We start from the raw sequence: 21,342 nt of genomic DNA on the forward strand, positions 1-21,342 counted from the left end.
CCTTTAATTGATGAAAAATCTACAGGCCATTTGTACGTATTTTTGTGTATTAAGGTTATAGATCATCTTGATTAAACTGTATGAACCTACTGTTGAATAATGTTGATTGAAATATTCTTTTACGACGCTCAAATTTTAAAGAAATGGGTAAACCGATTTTTTCTTGCCAATACCCTATTAAGTTATTACGTGGTCAGATATTTGTGCTGTAATTTTTTTTCTGAGAATTTAATAACTGGTGATTGTGTGCGTCTGATTTTTCCAGGTTTGTTTATTCTACCTATATTCTGTTTAATATATTAGATCCTTGAAAAAAAATCTGGGTAAATATTTGATATTTTAATTTTACCCCTATAGACGAACCATATAAGGTATTTTTCCAACTCGCTATCCTGTGTTTTATGCATTTATGACCATGATTATTTGGGGAAACCACACGTTTTAGTTTTTACCTCTTGTATTAAAACAATTATGGAGAACCAAATAGGAAATTGGGGTATCTTGGATGGGAAATGTCAAACATTATTGATTTACAGCCATGATAATGGTAGAAATGCATAAGAAACACAAGAAAACCAGTTGGAAAAATATATGGTTCCTGTAAGTTGTCAAAGTATCACAGTCAGCCCTCGATATTCGTGTGTTTTACTTTTGTAAGTTCAGTTGCTCACTATACAGAGAACCGTATACCCTATTACATAGAAAACCGCGTGTTCGCTGTTTCGTGATGAGTACTCCCGCAGCCTGATGGTTTCAAACCTACCTCAATTTTTTACACTCGGCATGCTTCGCGTTGTTCAACACCCCATCTCTCACTAGCTCGGCCTCGGTCTTGCATCGTCTCTCCTCACATGTGCATCTCCCGCTTTAATACTTTGTGCAGAATCATGTGATGCAAAAAAAGTAATGTAAAAAACATGTACCTATCAAGTGGGTTTATAATGATTTTAGTATAAAGTGATACGTACATTATGCTACCCCATGCACCGAACAGTTGCCAAACAATCAACGGCTCAAGAGTAGCATCATCCTTCAGACTTATTGCATAAAACTTTGTACGTAAATGGTTAGTAGTGTTGTACTGACACTCATTCTTTTAATTCTTAATATTGATGTATTCGGTGTCTATTAGCATTATTGTTATATTAACTACTGTAGAGTACTATATATGAAAAACTGTACTTTACAGTAGTAATGTAGATATAGCCTATCTGTACGGTGAGTTAGAACAGTGCGAGTTGACCTGCCGAAAACAGCAATGACTTACAAGTGTTACCTTACTGTAGCTAATTAAGCCGTACCGTAGTGATAGTGCTGCATATATATTACAGTAATATACACTTCAATATCAGCAAGTGTTATTAGATGGGAACAACAGTGTTTTGTTACATTATTTATATATGTGTAGCAATGACTCGTGTTGTATACTGTAGTGTTACCATGTATTGTACGTACTTAAGTACAGTGTACATTTAAAGTTACAGAAATGTGTTCATAAACTGATGCAATTCTTATACTGTGATAGAAGCTAAATATATACAATATTAGACTGTACATTGGGTTACTTAGTATGTTAGTCAGTGGGCAGTGAGTTAGTAGGTTATGAGTTGACTCGCCCTAGGGCACCAAGTATTCATGGATTCTCACTATTCCTACCTTTTCTGTTACCTGACCCCTGCAAATATCAAGGGCTGACCATAATTTCAGGTGTTATGTCTAAAAAATCACAAATTTAGAAGGGAAACAAACACACAAACACCACCTAACCTAAAGTTCCCCACCTAACCTAACCTTAAAGCTGTATCCTTAACTACCCTTGGGGCTACATCCACGTTGCGATACCCCTTAAGGGTGCCATATCCTTATCAATCCCCCAACCTTAGACTACTGTATCCTTATCTTCCCCAACCCTTACACTGATGTATCCTTACCTATTCCCCTTAGACTGCCAAACCCTTACCTACGTACCTACCAGGAATTTCCTTAATAAAAAAATAAAAAAGTGGTTGATTACTCACTGTTTGGGGATATTTGGTTCTAAATTTAGAGGGGCAAGAAGATTATAACTTGCATATAAAGCAACACAGATGTAGTAAAAAAAAATTGTTGGCTCAACTTTTTGTTGTTTTAGAAATTAGTGGTGAGTAATTGTATCTATGCTATTGTCACATGGGTTTAAGAAATTTCAATCTTTTTCTGATATATTCACTAACCTACCTTTTGAGCTACAGTATATTGAACTTTTAAATTTTTATGCTACAGGTCTCAAAATATTCTAGACAAGTCATTTCTTAAAGCCTATGGGGTGCTTTTGGTGAAAAATATTTGATTATAAGGTCATCTTCATTTACTCGCCGGCTGCAACATATCACAAGTGCTTTTCGGGGAATGCAATCTATTTATAATTGTATTTAATAAGGTAATTGTGATGTACATAGGAAGCTCTATATGAGATTTACTAAGTGATAATGTAGCATCACTGATTAAGAAAAGGATTAGTTACACAGGGTGAAGAATTTATCAAATGAAAATGATCACCTAGCACCCTAGGGTAGGTTAGGTGGGAATGTTTTAGACGTGATATATCGCGGTCTTTACCCGGTTCTCTGCACAAAAAGCCTAGGCATCTCATATGACAATAGTTTTGGTGCGATTTGTTTTATTTGTCATTTGTACATGGTGGGATACACTTGTTTTTTGGTATCCCCTCCTGTAAAACATCGTTTCCCCCTGGGAATCCATAAAAATTTTGCACTTAAGAGGTTGAGAAATATGAAAATTGATGGTTTGAGCCAACAATGATTGTTACTAACGATAAGAAGTATATTATTGATATTGTTCATTAAAGGAAAATTATCTGGCAATAGGTTGTTCATTTTGAAAACTAAACTTAGTCGATACGTTAATATTCAGCAACATTCCTTTTTGAGAGGTCCTTTAAGATAATTGATAAAATTTGTTATATTCTGTTGCGATATTATACAAAATTCGAGTGTTTTAAAAATATTTTCATTTTATTTCAGGTGCATCTTGAGCAGTGTGCAATGAAACACTGAGGATTGAAGGGTTATAATTTTACTGTCCTTCAATGAGAGCATTAAATCTATGAAGATAACCAGCTTACTGCAGTAACTGGAGTTTTAAAGGTAAGGTTATCAAAGAGCATTATATGTTAAGTTTGAATGGTATTATGAATAAAATGTTGACTTGTTAGCAGATTGATGTCTTTTTGACTTTTGAGTAAATTGAAATTGGATTTACCCTTTTATGGATTCATGATTAAAGATTGTCAATGGCTTGCATTAGGAGAGGCAAGTTTATGAATTGAGTAACATTTAATTTCAATGATAATTTGATTCTTAGTTTTCAAGGCAAAGTCTACTTACACTAGGATTGACTTTCTTTACTGCATTGACATTTGTTAGTTAGACTTATTCTAGATTTTACCTAATGAAAGTAGTCGAGGGTTTTAAGTGCTCTTGTTAGAAGACTAAAGTATTATTGGATTACTGATAGATTAGGGGTGATTATATTGTCAATAGATTAGGATAGTGGTGGATTTCATATGTTCTTACACAAATAAAAACCATCGTCCTTTGATAAGAGTATGGTTTCCGCTTGGCTGGAACTCACCTGTTAAATTTTATAGGAAGGTGTCAGTAGTAACTCGTTTGTGGTGGGAAAACCCTACGCCTCGCCAGCATACACATAAGCCACTTTGACTTCAGCCACTGGTTAGACACACGTATGCTTGGTGTCTCCCTATCTTGCCTGGTCACTGTTATTTTGTGTATGATTGTGATAGTAAAACCACGTGTGGACAATCCTGCTGATCATAAGTGGGTACCTTCTAAGACCTAATTCTATGATATTAATTCTCAGGGTTGTAGGATACACATCTTAACCTAAGACATTGTTTGTCTCTAAATTGTTACAATATATAACCTGAGGCTAATATTCATACAAAGGAGTACCAAATACTTACAATTATGAGAGTCATGCAGACACCTGCTAAAGATTCGGTAATGTAAAACATTATAATAGTCGAACAATAATTCATTTGTTGACTTAGAATAAGGTTAGTAATTTGGTTAGTGTGATAGCTTGGTCAAGGGACAAAGGCAGGATATAACAGTTAATTGTTGATAAAGGCAGGATTATATAGTTAATGGATAATGTTGGAAATAATATTTTGATTTATGTAAGGTAACATTGATTATTTATGGACTAAAGACATGTATTATTGTTCTGTGATTTGACATGTTAAAGACGTGACTCTGATAAGACGAGTTTGTCAGTTTAACAGTGGTGAGTAGGTTAGTCATTGGATGAAGTATATAAAGTAAAAAAATAATAATAATCGAGACTACAGTAGGTTAATGAATCAGTCTGATTAAGTTGTTCCATAGTTCAATGCAATATTAATAAGATGGTGAATCTAGGTAGGACTTTAAAAGCACCCTGAGGGCAGACCTCCGCCACGGTAGCTTATTTTATAACCATGTGGGAACTTGGGGTTAAAGATAAGGTTAATTCGGTCAACGTTTTACTTGACCTTGACCTTTGACCTCAGACGTTCAAAACTGAATCACTTTCACGTCTCAACATAAAAATTAATCCCTGAAAGTTTCGCTACTCTATAAGTAAAATTGTGGCCAGGAAGTTTTTCACAAACTACAAACAGACGGGCAAAAAAACAGCCTCCTCCCAACTTCCTTGGCAGAGGTAATGAGTTGGTTAATTGATTGAAGATTTTAACCACAAAATCTACTTAAACTAATTACTTAATATGATAAGATAGCTGCAGTTCCTCGAGGAGGATCTGGGCAATATATAAGGAAAATTTAAAATGGTATTTCAATTACAAAAATTATAATTTGCTTGATAAATTTAGGAAGTAGCAGATAGTTTTTTTTTTTTATTATTAGAATGAAAACACGACATTTAATCAATCATTTGCAGAGAACTCTTCTCTCTTATACTGAGTAATATTCTACACCTGAAACTGTTAGCGTCAATAAATCCTATTTTTCCTTAGAATTTGTGCATTCAATTTTTCATAAATATTTTCAGTGTCTCTTGGAGAAAATTTCAGGGATTAATTGAAAGATTGAGAAGAGCTCCTAACAATTAGGGGGAGCTCCTAAGGATTAGAGGGAGCTCCTAAGGATTAGGGGGAGCTCCTAAGGATTAGGGGGAAGCTCCTAAGGATTAGGGGGAAGCTCCTCAGTTCGAGGGAGGAGCTCCTAAGGATTAGGGGGAAGCTCCTAAGTTTTAGGGAGGAGCTTCTTACGATTAGAGAGGACCTTCTAAGTATCAGCGCGAGTTCCTAAGGATTAGGGGGAGCTCCTAAGGATTAGGGGGATCTCCTAAGGATTAGGAGGGAGCTCCTAAGGATTAGGGGGATCTCCTAAGGATCAGGGCGAGCTCCTATGGATTAGGGGGGAAGCTCCTAAGGATTAGAGGGAGCTCATAAGGATTAGTGGGGAGCTCATAAGGATTAGTGGGGAGCTCATAAGGATTAGTGGGGAGCTCCTAAGGATTAGAGGGAGCTCCTAAGGATTAGAGGGAGGTCCTAAGGATTAGTGGGAAGCTCCTAAGGATTAGGGGGAGCTCCTAAGGATTAGGGGGAGCTCCTAAGGATTAGAGGGAGCTCTTAAGGATTAGTGGGGAGCTCCTAAGGATTAGGGGGAGCTCCTGAGGATTAGGAGGAGTTCCTAAGGATTGGGGGAAGCTCCTAAGGATTAGAGGGAGCTCCTAAAGATTAGGAGAGCTCCTAAGGATTAGAGGAGCTCCTAAGGATTAGGGGGAGCTCCTAAGGATTAGTGGGGCTCTCCTAAGGATTAGTGGGAGCTCCTAAGGATTAGTGGGGAGCTCCTAAGGATTAGGGGAGCTCCTAAAGATTAGGGGAGCTCCTAAAGATTAGTGGGGTGCTCCTAAGGATTAGGGGGAACTCCTAAGGATTGGGGGAAGCTCCTAAGGATTAGAGGGAGCTCCTAAGGATTAGGGGGGAGCTCCTAAGGATTGGGGGAAGCTCCTAAGAATTAGAGGGAGCTCCTAAGGATTAGGGGAGCTCCTAAGGATTAGGGGAGCTCCTAAGGATTAGTGGGGCGCTCTTAAGGATTAGGGGAGCTCCTACGGATTAGTGGGGTGCTCCTAAGGATTAAGGGGGGATCCTAAGGATTAGTGGTACGCTCCTAAGGATTAGGGGGAGCTCCTAAGGATTAGTGGGGCGCTCCTAAGGATTTGGGGGAGCTCCTAAGGATTAGTGGGGTGCTCCTAAGGATTTGGGGGAGCTCTTAAGGATTAGTGGGGAGCTCTTAAGGATTAGTGGGGTGCTCCTAAGGATTAGGGGGAGCTCCTAAGGATTAGGGGGAGCTCCTAAGGATTGGGGGAAGCTCCTAAGGATTAGAGGGAGCTCCTAAAGATTAGGGGGAGCTCCTAAGGATTGGGGGAAGCTCCTAAGGATTAGAGGGAGCTCCTAAGGATTAGGGGGAGCTCCTAAGGATTAGGGGGAGCTCCTAAGTATTGGGGGAAGCTCCTAAGGATTAGGGGAAGCTCCTAAGGATTAGAGGGAGCTCCTAAGGATTAGGGGGAGCTCCTAAGGATTAGTGGGGATCTCCTAAGGATTAGGGGGAGCTATTAAGGATTAGTGGGGGGCTCCTAAGGATTAGGGGAGCACCTAAAGATTAGTGTGGTGCTCCTAAGGATTAGGGGGAGCTCCTAAGGATTGGGGGAAGCTCCTAAGGATTAGAGGGAGCTCATAAGGACTAGGGGGAGCTCCTAAGGATTGGGGAAAGCTCCTAAGCACTAGAGGGAGCTCCTAAGGATTAGGGGGAGCTCCTAAGGATTAGGGGGAGCTCCTAAGGATTAGTGGGGCGCTCCTAAGGATTAGTGGGGCGCTCCTAAGGATTAAGGGGGAGCTCCTAAGGATTAGTGGGGCGCTCCTTAAGGATTAGGGGGAGCTTCAAAGGATTAGTGGGGTGCTCCTAAGGATTAGGGGGAGGTAAGGATTAGTGGGGCACTCCTAAGGATTAGGAGAGCTCATAAAGATTAGTGGGGTGCTCCTAAGGATTTGGGGGAGCTCTTAAGGATTGGGGGAAGCTCCTAAGGATTAGAGGGAGCTCCTAAGGATTAGGGGGAGCTCCTAAGGACTAGGGGGAGCTCCTAAGGACTAGGGGGAGCTCCTAAGGATTGGGGGAAGCTCCTAAGGATTAGAGGGAGCTCCTAAGGATTAGGGGGAGCTCCTAAGGATTAGTGGGGCGCTCCTAAGAATTTGGGGAGCTCCTAAGGATTAGTGGGGCGCTTTTAAGGATTAGTGGGGCGCTCCTAAGGATTGGGGGGAGCTCCTAAGGATTAGGGGGAGCTCCTAAGGATTAGGGGGAGCTCTTAAGTATTAGAGGGAGCTCCTAACGATTAGGGAGAGCTCATAAGGATTAGGGGGGAGCTCCTAAGGATTAGGGAAGCTCCTAAGGATTAGGGAAAGCTCCCAAGGATTAGGGGGGAGCTCCCAGGGATTAGAGGGGAGCTCCCAGGGATTAGAGGGGAGCTCCCAAGGATTAGGGGGAAGCTCCCAAGGATTAGGGGGAAGCTCCCAAGGATTAGGGGGAAGCTCCAAAGGATTAGGGGTGAAATCCTAAGGATTAGAGGGGAGCTCCCAAGGAGTAGGGGGGAGCTCCTAAGGATTAGGGGGGAGTTCCTAAGCAGGGACGTGCAGAAGGGGGGTTCTAGGGGTGCCCAAGCACCTGCCCCTTTTACTACTGTATTAAAAGTGCCCCTTTGAGAGGGATGTATTATAAGCCGGCTGCCTATGCCACCTATTTGTGTCAATGATGATAATAATAATAATAATAATAATAATAATAATAATGATAATAATAATAATAATAATAATAATTAACACGGTTGGAGTATTCACCTCAGAAAGATGCCATGTTCTGCTTCAGCTGTCGTCTGTTTTTGAATGATGAAAAAAACACGGGCCGAGTAGCTTGGAAATCAGAGGGCATAAGCCGTTGGAGGACAGCTTTAGAGAAAATAAAGGAGCATGCTAGTTCAGAATCTCACATGATTGGTATGGTTCGATGGAAAGGGTTCCAAAGTCAAGCATTAGATATTGCTTTAGAAACAGCTAATCAGGAAGTACAAGCTGCTAGAGACGAAGAGAAACAGAGAAATTTTATGTAGGTTGATCTCCATTACTCTATACTTGGAAAGAAAATGTTTAGCAAGTATGACAGTGTATTTATATTGCACCTTGATGTATGTAAAAAAAAAAAACAAATATTGAAATGACCCCAAGTATCATTGCTTTCAAATAAAATAGATATGTGTGGACAAAGATATGATGGGGCAGCAAGTGTGAGTAGAATATACAATGGATTACAGTCCTGACTCCAAAGACAGAACCCAAAGGCACTCTATGTACACTGCCATGCACACGGCCTAAATCTAGTATTAGTCGAAAGTGCAAAATCAAGTATTCAGTTTGTAACTTTTTTCATTTCGGTGGAGAAACTGTATGCTTTTATTACTAACTCTTCAAAACGGCATGCTGCTTTCATGGAGATCCAGAAAGCAATGTATCCAGAAGACCGCCCACTTGAACTTAAGAAGCTATCAGACACAAGATGGGCTTCCAGAGAGTCAGCTCTCAGAACCATGAGGAGGGTCATTCCAGCTCTGAAGCAATTTTTAGGAGAGATAGTGCAAAAACATTCTCCTGATGCATCAGCAGGGGATGCCTCAATATTTCTGCAAACTATTAACTTTGAATTTCTTGTTTGTCTTGAGATTACCACCCCAGTTTTTCAAGAAACTGCCTATGCCTCTAATGCTCTACAACAGAAAGACTTTGATTTGGCTGCCTCCTACATAAATGTGGATGAAGTTCTACAAAGTTTGAGAGAATTAAGAAATGATGAGAAGTTTCAGGAGATTTTTACAAATGTTGAAGAGAGAGCTGAATCCATGGCCATCGACCTCCCATCTGGGATTCCTGGACAAGGCAGAAGAAGAAAAATGCCTGAAAGATACAAGTATAGTGCTACATCTGCTGCTGAGGACCAGCCATATCAATCCTTGGATGAGTACTACCGTATGAGAGTATATTATGTGTTTTTAGATACAATATCACAAGAGCTACAAAAAAGATTTAAAGGTGGAGACAACACAACATGGGGTATCCTAAATGCCCTTCATTATATGACAGTCAGAGATAACTGGAAAGAACCTGTGAATGAAGAGGCATTCAAGTCATTGCAAAAATTATGAAAGTTTTATGAGTTAGAAGAGGTAGACTAGCTACGGTTGGAATTAGATCTTCTATTCCTCATTTCCTTGCCTGCCACAGAACACTGCAGCTACAATGCTCAACCTGATGAAAGAAAACAATATCCAGGAGATATTGCTACTTATGCTTGAACTCTTAACAATTTATGCCACTCTTCCCGTCACAACTGCAACAGTGGAAAGGACCTTCTCCAAACTCAAGCTGGTGAAGACAAAGCTACGCAGCCTGTCCAGTGAGGAGAAGTTATCTGATCTTTTCTTGCTAATAGTTGAAAAGGATACCACAATCAACAACAGTGAAGTTATCAACATATTCAAAGATATGGCACACAGAAGGGTTCTCTTATAGATATAGAATGAGGTCTGGTTATTAGCCAATTGTATTGATCATACTGATTGATTTTCTTGCAGTCATTTATGTAAAAGTAATATACATAATTTTTCTTTTTTAAATATTTAACTTAGCCGGTGAATATATAATAGCTGCAACTCTGCGGCTCGACAGAAAACACACTCAAAAACTCGCGAGCGATCGCTATGAAGGTTGCGGGTGTGCCCACCAGCGCCACTATCGGCCAGATACCACTCTTGCATGTAAACAAACCCTTCAATTCTTCTCTGTCGACGTTGACGACAAGACGTATCAATACTCGCTGTAGAACCTGGAGTTTTCTCAACATATTTGGTGAAGTACTTCATTTTGGTTTGAGCTTTCGCAGTGCAGGTGTTTTATCTTCATCTTAAATCTTGAACTCGTTTTTGGATAGATTTAATTTTTGATGACGAGAGAGAGTATGGACTTTCTTTGACTTTTAAATGGCCGACCCTTCCCTTAGACGGAAGTGTGTTTTAGGCTTTTAGCAATTATCTTATCACGTTATAAATTAATTATAGATTTTCTTCTATATATTTTATATCTCAACCGCCTTTATTAGGCCTCTTCGATTAGCTTTCCATTTATAATAAACATCAAAATAAATTTTAATGATTTGTTTATATGCCACCTTTCCTGAGAGTAGGCGGTCCTAACTTGGAAACCGAAGTTAAACAACGTTGAGCCCTTTTCAATCGTAAATAACTTTTACAGAGTTAATGATTTAAAACTTATTAAATGAAATATTTTTAGTAAATATTTTATGATAGTTTTTTTCTTTAAATAGTCTTCGTGCTGTTTCAAAGATGAACTAACGTTTAGTTTATTTATGCTACGCAGTTTGCGCTCTATCGTTACGATAGAGAGAGAGTATCACTGTTTCACTTTGCAGAAAGAGTAAATCGATTCTGACGTTTTGTTCTTTTTTCTTTCAAAGCTTGAATGTTTTAAAGACTATTTTAAAGGAACTTTTAATTGAAAAACCTTTCAGTTTTTTCCTTTGGTCAAATAACCTGTTTATTGACGAAAGGTAAGTGGGCTCTTCTCTTCGGTGCGAAATCAAGAGAGAGAGAGAGAGAGAGAGAGAGAGAGAGAGAGATAGAGACGGAGAGAGAGAGAGAGAGAGGAGAGAGAACGTTCCGATCTTTATCTCGTCCCAAGCGAGTAACGTTGTTCTCGAGTTACTCTCGTCCCTAGTCTCTGTACGGGGAGAAAGGATAAAACGTTTTTAGTTTTTATTCTCGTCCCAAGGCACTGTACGGTGAGAGATTGAAAACGTAGTTTTGAATGAACTAGTGTTTAGTCTCTTCCCCAGCCACTGATTTTTTTATCTTAAAATATGTTTACTGTTTTTTGCTGGTATTAATGTGCTTACATTATACGACTGATTTCGCAATTACAACCTTTTGATGAGGGTAGAATTGCGTGCTTCAGGTAGAAATCAGTTTTATTCATACCTTATGTGAATTGTTAAAAAATTCGATTTCAGTGAAATAAGTGCAAAACATAAAATCGTAGTGATAAAGTGATATTGCGCAAAGTGTTATCAGTGTTGCGACCGAGGGTTCGTCTGTTCGTGCCTGTCGTTCGCCTAGTCCGGGACCTCTTGCAAGCTCCCAAGCCCAGGGGAGAAAGTAATGTCGTACGACTTATGGGTTCGAGAGGCCTTGATCAGCGAACAGACGTTCCCTCTATGGTATCAGGTGTATCTTACCAAGATCACCCCTACCATAAGGCGAGAGAGACGATTTTCTCCTCGTCATCCGAAGGCTTTTCGCATAAGAAACCGAGGAAACAAGGTTTCGAGGCCCTTTAAGCGAAAGTCAGTCCTTTCAGGACAGGTCCAGCGTCCTGGTTTTAACTATTAGGACAGCTCTGACCCTATGCAGTCATCGGAAGACTGCTCGCCGCCTAAACAAAAGCGTAACACAGACTCCGAGTGTCTTTTTGTAGGCAAGGTTTTGCTGTCACAGACGTTACCCTCGTCTCTTACCGCAACCATTCCCGTTGATCCTAAATGGGTTGTACGGCAAGACATGCAGAATAAGCTTGCCTCTCTTATGGAAGACTATTCTGCCGATAAGTCCGTTGAGCCTAGCCGTTTATCTCATCGAGATCCTGGCCTTCAGCCACCCTAACGTTCCTTTGTGCGTCCTGTTGACGTTGGCGTAGCCAAGTCACGTCAGTCAGGTTGTTTAGAACCACACTCGATGCGGTCTCGTGTGGATTTTCAGCCACATTTGGACGTTAGGCCACTTGCTGATGCTCCTGTTGACGTTCAGGACGTTCGCCAACAATCGGAGTTGACTTGTTTTGACGCTAAGCGTCAACCTCCGCATTCTAGAGTTGTTTTGACTGCTCAGTCTAGGCGGTCAAAGCAGTCTCGAGTGGACGCTGTGCGTCCTCACGCACCTGTTGTTGTTGACAGTTCACAAACTGTCAAGCAGTTACATGACGTTGCGTCCTGGTCCGCTACTAATGCACCAGTGCGTGTGGACTCTGCTTGTAAAGCATTGCCACCACGGTAGGTCTCTCCCTTGCTTGAGACTCGGCTATTGTCGGACAAGGTTCCTTCAGATGAGGAAGTTGCTGTTCCCCCTCCTACTGATATTCCCTTGAGGACTCTGTCAGACGGAGAGGAGCCTAAAGCTGCTTAGCCCTCTATGGAATTTAAATAAATCATGCTGATTTTTAAGGATCTTTGTCCGGATCTTTTTGTAACTGCTGCTCCTCGTTCGCCTAAACGTCAGAGCTTACACTAGGCCTAGCTACTTCGAAGCCGTTGTTTTATAAGCTAGTGCTCTCTCGCTCTTCTAAGAGAGCTTTACGTTTGCTAGGCGACTGGTTTATCACCAGGAGGAGTTTGGGGGAGACAGCCTTTCCTTTCCCTTCTTTTAAGCTGGCTTATAGAGCGAGAGTCTGATATGACACGAGAGAAGTTCTCGGCTTGGGAGTTCCTGCCTCTGCCCAGATAGACTTCTCAAACCTCATAGACTCTTCCTGGCGCCTGGTCATGAGACGCTCCAAGATTTTACAGGTCGACTTCAGAGCTATTTTCGAGCCTTTGAAGTTTTGCTGTACAATTATGTCATGCATAAACAAGGCTTTCAGGGATGGCTCCAATGATCCGACAGCCACGTTCTCTGCAGGAACAAGTCCCTCAGGGATGGCTCCAATGATTTGGCAGCCATGTTCACTGCAGGAGTACGTAAGAGGCAAGTGCGCTCAATGTGTTCATTGTCAAGACAAACTTCACGATGAAGTCTACCAGGCTGTCTTGACAGCATTTATGGAAGGCGACTGGATGGTCTCTCTCGACCTTCAGGAGGCATACTTCCACATTCCTATACACCCGGATTCCCAACCGTTTCTGAGGTTTGTTTACAGGAATGTGGGGTACCAGTTTCGAGCCCTGTGCTTTGGCCTCAGTCCTGCGCCTCTCGTGTTTACGAGGCTCATGAGGAATGTGGCAAAATCCCTCCATCTATCGGGGATCCGAGCCTCCCTGTACTTGGACGACTGGCTTCTCAGAGCATCGTCCAGTCTTCGCTGTCTGCAGGATCTACATTGGACGTTGAGTCTGGCCAGGGAGTTGGGACTTTTGGTCAACCTAAAAGTCCCAACTGATCCCATCCCAGATTATTCTATATTTGGGGATGGAGATTCGCAGTCAAGCCCTGCTCGAAGTCCAACTAATGCTGAAACGAAACGTTTATTCAGTCAGGAGTTGGAACAGCCTCGTAGGGACTCTCTCATCCCTGGAGCAGTTTGTCTCACTAGGGAGACTACACCTTCTGCCTCTCCAGTTCCATCTACCTCTCACTGGAACTAGGACAAGACATTAGAGTCGGTATCATTCCCAGTCTCCGAACCAGTAAAGGCATGCCTGAAATGGTGGTACAGCAATATCAGTCTGAGAGAAGGACTATCCCTAGCAGTCAAGAACCCAAACCACGTGTTGTTCTCAGACGCGTCGGATTTGGATTGGGGTGCGACCCTGGACGGTCGGGAATGCTCGGGTCTGTGGACCTCAAGTCAGAAGAGCATGCACATCAACGGCAAGGAGCTATTAGCAGTCCACTTGGCCTTGATGATATTAGAAAGCTTCTTCGAAACTAAGTGGTAGAGGTCAACTCAGACAACACCACAACTTTGGCGTACATCACCAAGCAAGGAGGCACACACTCCTTCACGCTGCTCAAGATCGCAAGGGACCTTCTCTTATGGTCAAGAATTCGAGGCATCTCCCTGTTGACAAGATTCATCCAGGGGGACTTGAACGTCTTGGCAGACTGTCTCAGTCGGAGGGGTCAGGTGATACCCACGGAATGGACCCTCCACAAGGACGTGGGCAAGAGTCTTTGGGCTACTTGGGGTCAACCCACCATAGACCTCTTTGCCTCCTCGTTGACCAAAAGGTTACCAATCTATTGCTCTCCAGTCCTAGATACAGAAGCAATCTACATAGACGCGTTTCTACTGGATTGGTCTTTTCTGGACATATGCATTCCCACCATTCAAGATAGTCAACAAGGTACTGCAGAAGTTCGCCTCTCACGAAGGGACAAGGTTGACGTTGGTTGCTACCCTCTGGCCTTCGAGAGAGTGGTGCACCGAGGTACTTCAATGGCTGGTAGACTTTCCAAGAAGTCTTCCTCTAACGGTAGATCTGTTACGTCAGCCCCACGTAAAGAATGTCCATCAAAGCCTCCCCGCTCTTCGTCTGACTTCCTTCAGACTATCGAAAGACTCACAAGAGCTAGAGGCTTTTCGAAGGAGGCAGCCAGTGCGATTGCAAGAGCTAGGAGAGCTTCTACCATTAGAGTATACCAGTCGAAGTGGGAAGTCTTTCGAGACTGGTGCAAGTCAGCATCTGTGTCCTCGTCCAGTACCTCTGTAGCCCAAATCGCAGATTTTCTTTTACATCTGAGAAAGGTTCACTCCCTTTCAGCTCCCACGATTAAGGGCTACAGGAGCATGTTGGCTTCGGTCTTTCGACATAGAGGCTTAGATCTTTCCAACAATAAAGATCTCCAAGATCTCCTTAAGTCTTTCGAGACCTCTAAGGAACGTAGTTTGGCAACTCCTGGATGGAACTTAGACGTGGTCCTAAGGTTCCTCATGTCAGACAGGTTTGAGCCATTACATTCAGCCTCCCTGAAGGATCTCACCCTCAAGACACTTTTCCTTGTGTGCTTGGCTTCGGCTAAAAGGGTCAGTGAACTTCATGCCTTCAGTAAGAAGATCGGCTTTTCTACAGAAAAAAGCCACTTGTTCACTTCAACTTGGTTTCCTGGCCAAAAATGAACTGCCTTCTCGTCCTTAGCCTAAATCTTTTGATATTCCTTGCTTATCAGAGATCGTAGGCAACGAACTGGAAAGAGTATTATGTCCTGTTAGAGCTTTTAAGTTCGATTTAGCTCGTACTAAGTCATTACGAGGTAAATCTGAGGCATTATGGTGCTCAGTTAAGAAACCTTCATTGCCTATGTCAAAGAATGCTTTGTCATATTTTATCAGATTTTTTTAATACGAGAAGCTCATTCTCACTTGAATGAGAAAGACCGATGTTTGCTTAAGGTTAAGACGCACGAAGTTATAAATATAGCAACCTCCGTGGCCTTCAAGCAAAATAAATCTCTGCAAAGTATTATGGACGCGACTTTTTGGAGAAGCAAGTCAGTGTTCGCGTCATTTTACTTAAAAGATGTCCAGACTCTTTACGAGGACTGCTACACACTGGGTCCATTCGTTGCAGTGAGTGCAGTAGTGGGTGAGGGTTCTACCACTACATTACCCTAATTCCAATATCCTTTTTAATCTGTCTCTTGAAATGTTTTTAATGTTTTTTTGGGTTGTACGGAAGGCTAAGAAGCCTTTCGCATCCTGTTTGATTTGGCGGGTGGTCAAAGTCATTTCTTGAGAGCGCCCAGATTAAGGGTTTGATGAGGTCCTGTTGTATGGGTTGCAGCCCTTAATACTTCAGCTCCTGGGAGTCTTTCAGCATCCTAAGAGGATCGCTGGGCTTCGTGAGGAAGACAGACTTACAAGGCAGAGTAATCGTCTAAGTCAACTTCCTTACCAGGTACCTATATATTTTGGTTTTGTTAAATTGATAACTGTCAAAAACTCTTAGCTTATACGCTGTAAACTTAATTAACTCTGGTCTCTACCCACAGCCTTGGGTGTGAATCAGCTATTATATATTCACCGGCTAAGTTAAATATTTAAAAATGATATTTTAATTATAAAATAAATTTTTGAATATACTTACCCGGTGAATATATAAATTAAAGGCCCTCCCTTCCTCCCCAATAGAGACGCAGCGGGACGAGAAGAATTGAAGGGTTTGTTTACATGCAAGAGTGGTATCTGGCCGATAGTGGCGCTGGTGGGCACACCCGCAACCTTCATAGCGATCGCTCGCGAGTTTTTGAGTGTGTTTTCTGTCGAGCCGCAGAGTTGCAGCTATTATATATTCACCGGGTAAGTATATTCAAAAATCTATTTTATAATTAAAATATCATTTTTTAAATTTCCTAGTTCTACTGGTAGTCAGTACTATAGATTCTATGTTTATAAAAAACAATAGCCCACTGGTACCCATGATATCAGTCATGTTTATCTCTTTCTTGAATTATTAATGGCTATTTTAAATAAATTTGAAAATATTGAACCGGTATATATTTAGCCTCACTCATTTCTATATTTTTGCCCTTTTTTTCACTTGAGCACCTGCCCTGAAAAAGTTCCTTGCACGTCCCTGTTCCTAAGGGTTAGAGGGGAGCTCCTAAGGGTTAGGGAGAGCTTCTAAGGATTAGTGGGAGCTCCTGATGATCAAGGCCGAGCTTCTAAGTGTTAGGGGGGAGTTCCTAAGGGTTAGGGAGGAGCTCCTAAGGGTTAGGGAGGAGCTCCTAAGGGTTAGGGAGGAGCTCCTAAGGATCAGGGGAGCTCTTAAGGATTAGGGGAGAGCTTCTAAGAATTAGGGGAGCTCCTAAGGATTAGGGAGGAGCTCCTAAGGATCAGGGGAGCTCCTAAGGATTAGGGCACGCTCCTAAGGATTAGGGCGAGCTCCTAAGGATTAGGGGAGCTCCTCAGGATTAGGGGGGAGCTCCTAAGGATTAGGGGGGAGTTCCTAAGGATTAGGGGGGAGCTCTTAAGGATTAGGGGGGAGCTCTTAAGGATTAGGGGGGAGCTCTTAAGGATTAGGGGGGAGCTCCTAAGGATTAGGGGGAGCTCTTAAGGATTTGGGGGAGCTCTTAAGGATTTGGTGGAGCTCTTAAGGATCAGGGGAGCTCCTTAGGATTAGGGGGAGCTCCTATTAGACACTGGATGACCTGAGGTCAGTCAATAAGGTAGACTGATTTTTCCTTATTAGGATATAGAAGACAATATTTTTCCACGTTTACAAGATATTCTTTGGTTATAATATTTCCTATTATAAATCTCATGGACATGTCTAGTTATTTCCTCTATTAGGTTTTTAATACATTAGATTATTTCGTAATTATAGTTGATCATGCAGAACATTTTATCAAATATATAATGATATAGAAGTGCACTGTAAAATATTTAGATAAGACCTAAATATCTGTGTAATTAACATCCTTTATTTATTTTTCAGACTATAACCCTAAAGAAAAAAGGAGGAAAGTATTTATATCCTCCTGCTCCATGCAGAAAATTAAACAGCAAGTATGCACTTATGATGAAGATCAGCAGCGAATGCTCTTCAATTTTTAACAGGAAAAGTTTACAGAAAGTTTGCAAGCAAGAACCAAATAGTCTCAACTGAAGAGGCCAGTCTATCATCAAGCATTTCTGAAGCATCATAACAACACTACTATATTGCAAATATCATGAAATGCTCAATTGACCAATTTTGTGGGTCATGTGTTACGATGGTTCCTCCATTTATATTTTGTTTGTTCAATAGCAATCAATGTGTTATGATAGTTAATCCATAGATATTCCAATAAGTGCAATAGCAATCACTGTGTTACGATGGTCACTCCATTTATACCCTTAGGTTTAATATCAATCATTGTTATGATGGTCATTCCATTTATATCACATAGGCTCAATAGCCATTACTAACTGTTACGATGGTCATCCTATTTATATCCTATAGGTTCAACAGTAATTATTAACTGTTACGATGGTCACTCCATTTATATCCCATGGGTTCAGTAACAATTACTGTTACGATGGTCACTCCATTTATATCCCATGGGTTCAGTAGCAATTACTAACTGTTAGTGTTCATTTCATTTATATCACATAGGTTTAATAGCAATTACTGTGTTACGATGGTCACTCCATTTATATCCCATAGGTTCAATGCGAATCACTAAATGAATATAAAAAAACTAGTAGTTACAGTAAATAAGTAATATAATTTTTTAGAACAATGTTGCCAGATTGATTCAATTTTTATTTATCAAAGTGTCTTTATTTTTGTAAGCCGTCAATTTAATTATTGAAGCTATTAAGTAGAATTAGTAAAAATAGCTATATTTTTTCGCTTCGAGTTATAAAATGCCAGTGCATGTGAAGCCAATTTTTTTTAGTTTTTAATTTTGTGCATCTTTTAAGTTAAAAATTACACGTATAGATATGGCTATTTTTTTTATAGTAGTCTTGTAAACACCAAGAATTAGGTCCAGATCAACATTTATGAGTTTTTCCACTTGAAATTGATTGCAATTTCCTGGTTATTAATTGCTTGTTTAGTTTGCTTTAAACTAAGTGGTGGATACCTGACATACTGAATGATGAGGAATTCTTATTACCTGTTAGAATAATTAGTCGGTAATATTATATGTGATCTTAATGAATTGATTTTATATATATTATTGAAAGTGATTCTGGAAACAGGAAATTTAATTAACAATCAATTAAGACATCAAATGTAAATGAGGAAGGAGTTTTTGCTTGGGAATTTCCTGGTCATGTTTTCAGTTTTGATTAACTGGATGTTAAATCTAATGTCAATTTCCTCTAGATGGCCTTATCATTTTAATAATTGTGTAAAATGCTGTAAATAAGGTATCTAAATGTGACTGAATGAAGGGAAAATTAACAATCATAATTTGAGCAATTGGTTGAAATTCATTCTACAATCTGTATATTGATGTATATTAAATTGCATATGAATATAACCTTTAATTACATTAACTTTATATCGTTTCATCTTTGTGTGTGTATTACCCTTTCACGTCTTCATACCATTTCATCTTTGTCTGCATATACCCTTTCATGTGTGTCTGTATCTCCCTTTCACGTCTTTATACCATTTCATCTTTGTCTGTGTATACCCTTTCATCTTTGTGTCTATATTACCCTTTTACACCTCGATACCATTTCATCTTTGTGTCTGTATTACCCTTTCTCGTCTTTATACCATTTCATCTTTGTCTGTGTATACCCTTTCCTCTTTGTGTCTATATTACCCTTTTACACCTCGATACCATTTCATCTGTGTGTTTGTATTACCCTTTCTCGTCTTTATACCATTTCATCTTTGTCTGCATATACCATTTCATCTTTGTGTCTGTATTACCCTTTCTCGTCCTTATACAATTACATCTTTGTCTGCATATACCCTTTCATCTTTGTGTCTGTATTACCCTTTCACGTCTTTATACCATTTCATCTTTGTGTCTGTATTACCCTTTCATGCCTTCATACCGTTTCATCTTTGTGTCTGTATTACCCTTTCTTGTCTTTATACCATTTCATCTTTGTCTGTGTATACCCTATCATCTTTGTGTCTATAATACCCTTTTACACCTCGATACCATTTCATCTTTGTGTCTGTATTACCCTTTCTCGTCATTATACCATTTCATCTTTGTCTCTGTATTACCCTTTCACGCCTTTATACCATTTCATCTTTGTGTCTGTATTACTCTTTCACGTCTTTATACCATTTCATCTTTGTGTCTGTATTACCCTTTCTCGTGTTTATACCATTTCATTTTTGTCTGCATATACCATTTTATCTTTGTGTCTGTATTACCCTTTCACGCCTTTATACCCTTTCATATTTGTATCTGTATTACCCTTTCACGCCTTTATACCTTTCATCTTTGTGTCTGTATTACCCTTTCTCGTCTTTATACCATTTCATCTTTGTCTGCATATACCCTTTCATCTTTGTCTGTATTACCCTTTCACACCTTTATACCATTTCATCTTTGTGTCTGTATTACCCTTTCACGCTTCCATACCATTTCATCTTTGTGTCTGTATTAACCTTTCCCGCCTTTATACCATTTCATCTTTGTGTCTGTATTACTCTTTCTCGTCTTTATACCATTTCATATTTGTTTGCATATACCCTTTCATCTTTGTCTGTATTACCCTTTCACGCCTTTATACCATTTCATCTTTGTCTGTGTATACCCTTTCATCTTTGTGTCTGTATTACCCTTTTTCGTCTTTATACCCTTTCATCTTTGTCTGCATATACCCTTTCATCTTTGTCTGCATATACCCTTTCATCTTTGTATGCATATACCCTTTCATCTTTGTGTCTGTATTACCCTTTCACGCCTTTATACTATTTAGTCTGTCTCTGTATACCCTTTCATCTTTGTGTCTATAATACCCTTTTACACCTCGATACCATTTCATCTTTGTGTCTGTATTACCCTTTCTCGTCTTTATACCATTTCATCTTTGTCTGCATATACCATTTCATCCTTGTCTTTATTACCCTTTCACGCCTTTATACCCTTTCATCTTTGTGTCAGTATTACCCTTTCACGCCTTTATACCCTTTCAACTTTGTCTGAATTACACTTTCACGCCTTTATACCTTTCATCTTTGTGTCTGTATTACCCTTTCTCGTCTTTATACCATTTCATATCTGTCTGCATATACCCTTTCATCTTGGTGTCTGTATTACCCTTTCACGCCTTTATACTATTTCATCTCTGTGTCTGTATTACCCTTTCTCGTCTTTATACCATTTCATCTTTGTCTGCATATACCCTTTCATCTTTGTGTCTGTATTACTCTTTCATCTTTGTGTCTATATTACCCTTTTATGCCTTTATACCATTTCATCTTGTGTCTGTATTATTCTTTCTCGTCTTTATACCGTTTCATCTTTGTGTGCATATACCCTCTCATCTTTGTGTCTGTATTACCCTTTCGTGCCTTCATACCATTTCATCTTTGTGTCTGTATTACCCTTTCTCATCTTTATACCCTTTCATCTTTGTCTGTGTATACCCTTTCATCTTTATGTCTATATTACCCTTTTATAACTTTATACCATTTCATCTTTGTGTCTGTATTACCCTTTCTCGTCTTTATACCATTTCATCTTTGTCTGTATATACCCTTTCATCTTTGTCTGTATTACCCTTATTCGTCTTTATACCATTTCATCTTTGTGTATACCCTTTCATCTTTGTGTCTGTATTACCCTTTCTCGCCTTTATACCATTTCATCTTTGTCTGCATATACCCTTTCATCTTTGTCTGCATATACCCTTTCATCTTTGTGTCTGTATTACCATTTCTCGTCTTTATACCATTTCATCTTTGTCTGCATATACCCCTTCATCTTTGTGTCTGTATTACCCTTTCACCCCGTTATACCATTTAATCTTTGTGTTTGTATTACCCTTTCACGCCTTTATACCATTTCATCTTTGTCTGCGTA

The 21,342-nt window shown here is 40.1% G+C and overlaps 1 long non-coding RNA gene across 1 annotated transcript in view; it reads left to right on the plus strand.

Moving 5' to 3' along the window:
- Positions 1-17,460, plus strand: part of LOC137659427 (uncharacterized) — an 18,105-nt gene extending 645 nt beyond the window's left edge. The window contains exons 2-3 of the long non-coding RNA XR_011047516.1: positions 3,024-3,146; positions 17,289-17,460. This is a non-coding gene — a long non-coding RNA (uncharacterized lncRNA). The remainder of the gene's footprint in view (positions 1-3,023; positions 3,147-17,288) is intronic.
- The last annotated feature ends 3,882 nt before the right edge of the window (positions 17,461-21,342 follow it).

The sequence above is a fragment of the Palaemon carinicauda genome, chromosome 20 (genome assembly GCF_036898095.1).
Source record: "Palaemon carinicauda isolate YSFRI2023 chromosome 20, ASM3689809v2, whole genome shotgun sequence".
NCBI classification, from domain to species: Eukaryota; Metazoa; Arthropoda; class Malacostraca; order Decapoda; family Palaemonidae; genus Palaemon; species Palaemon carinicauda.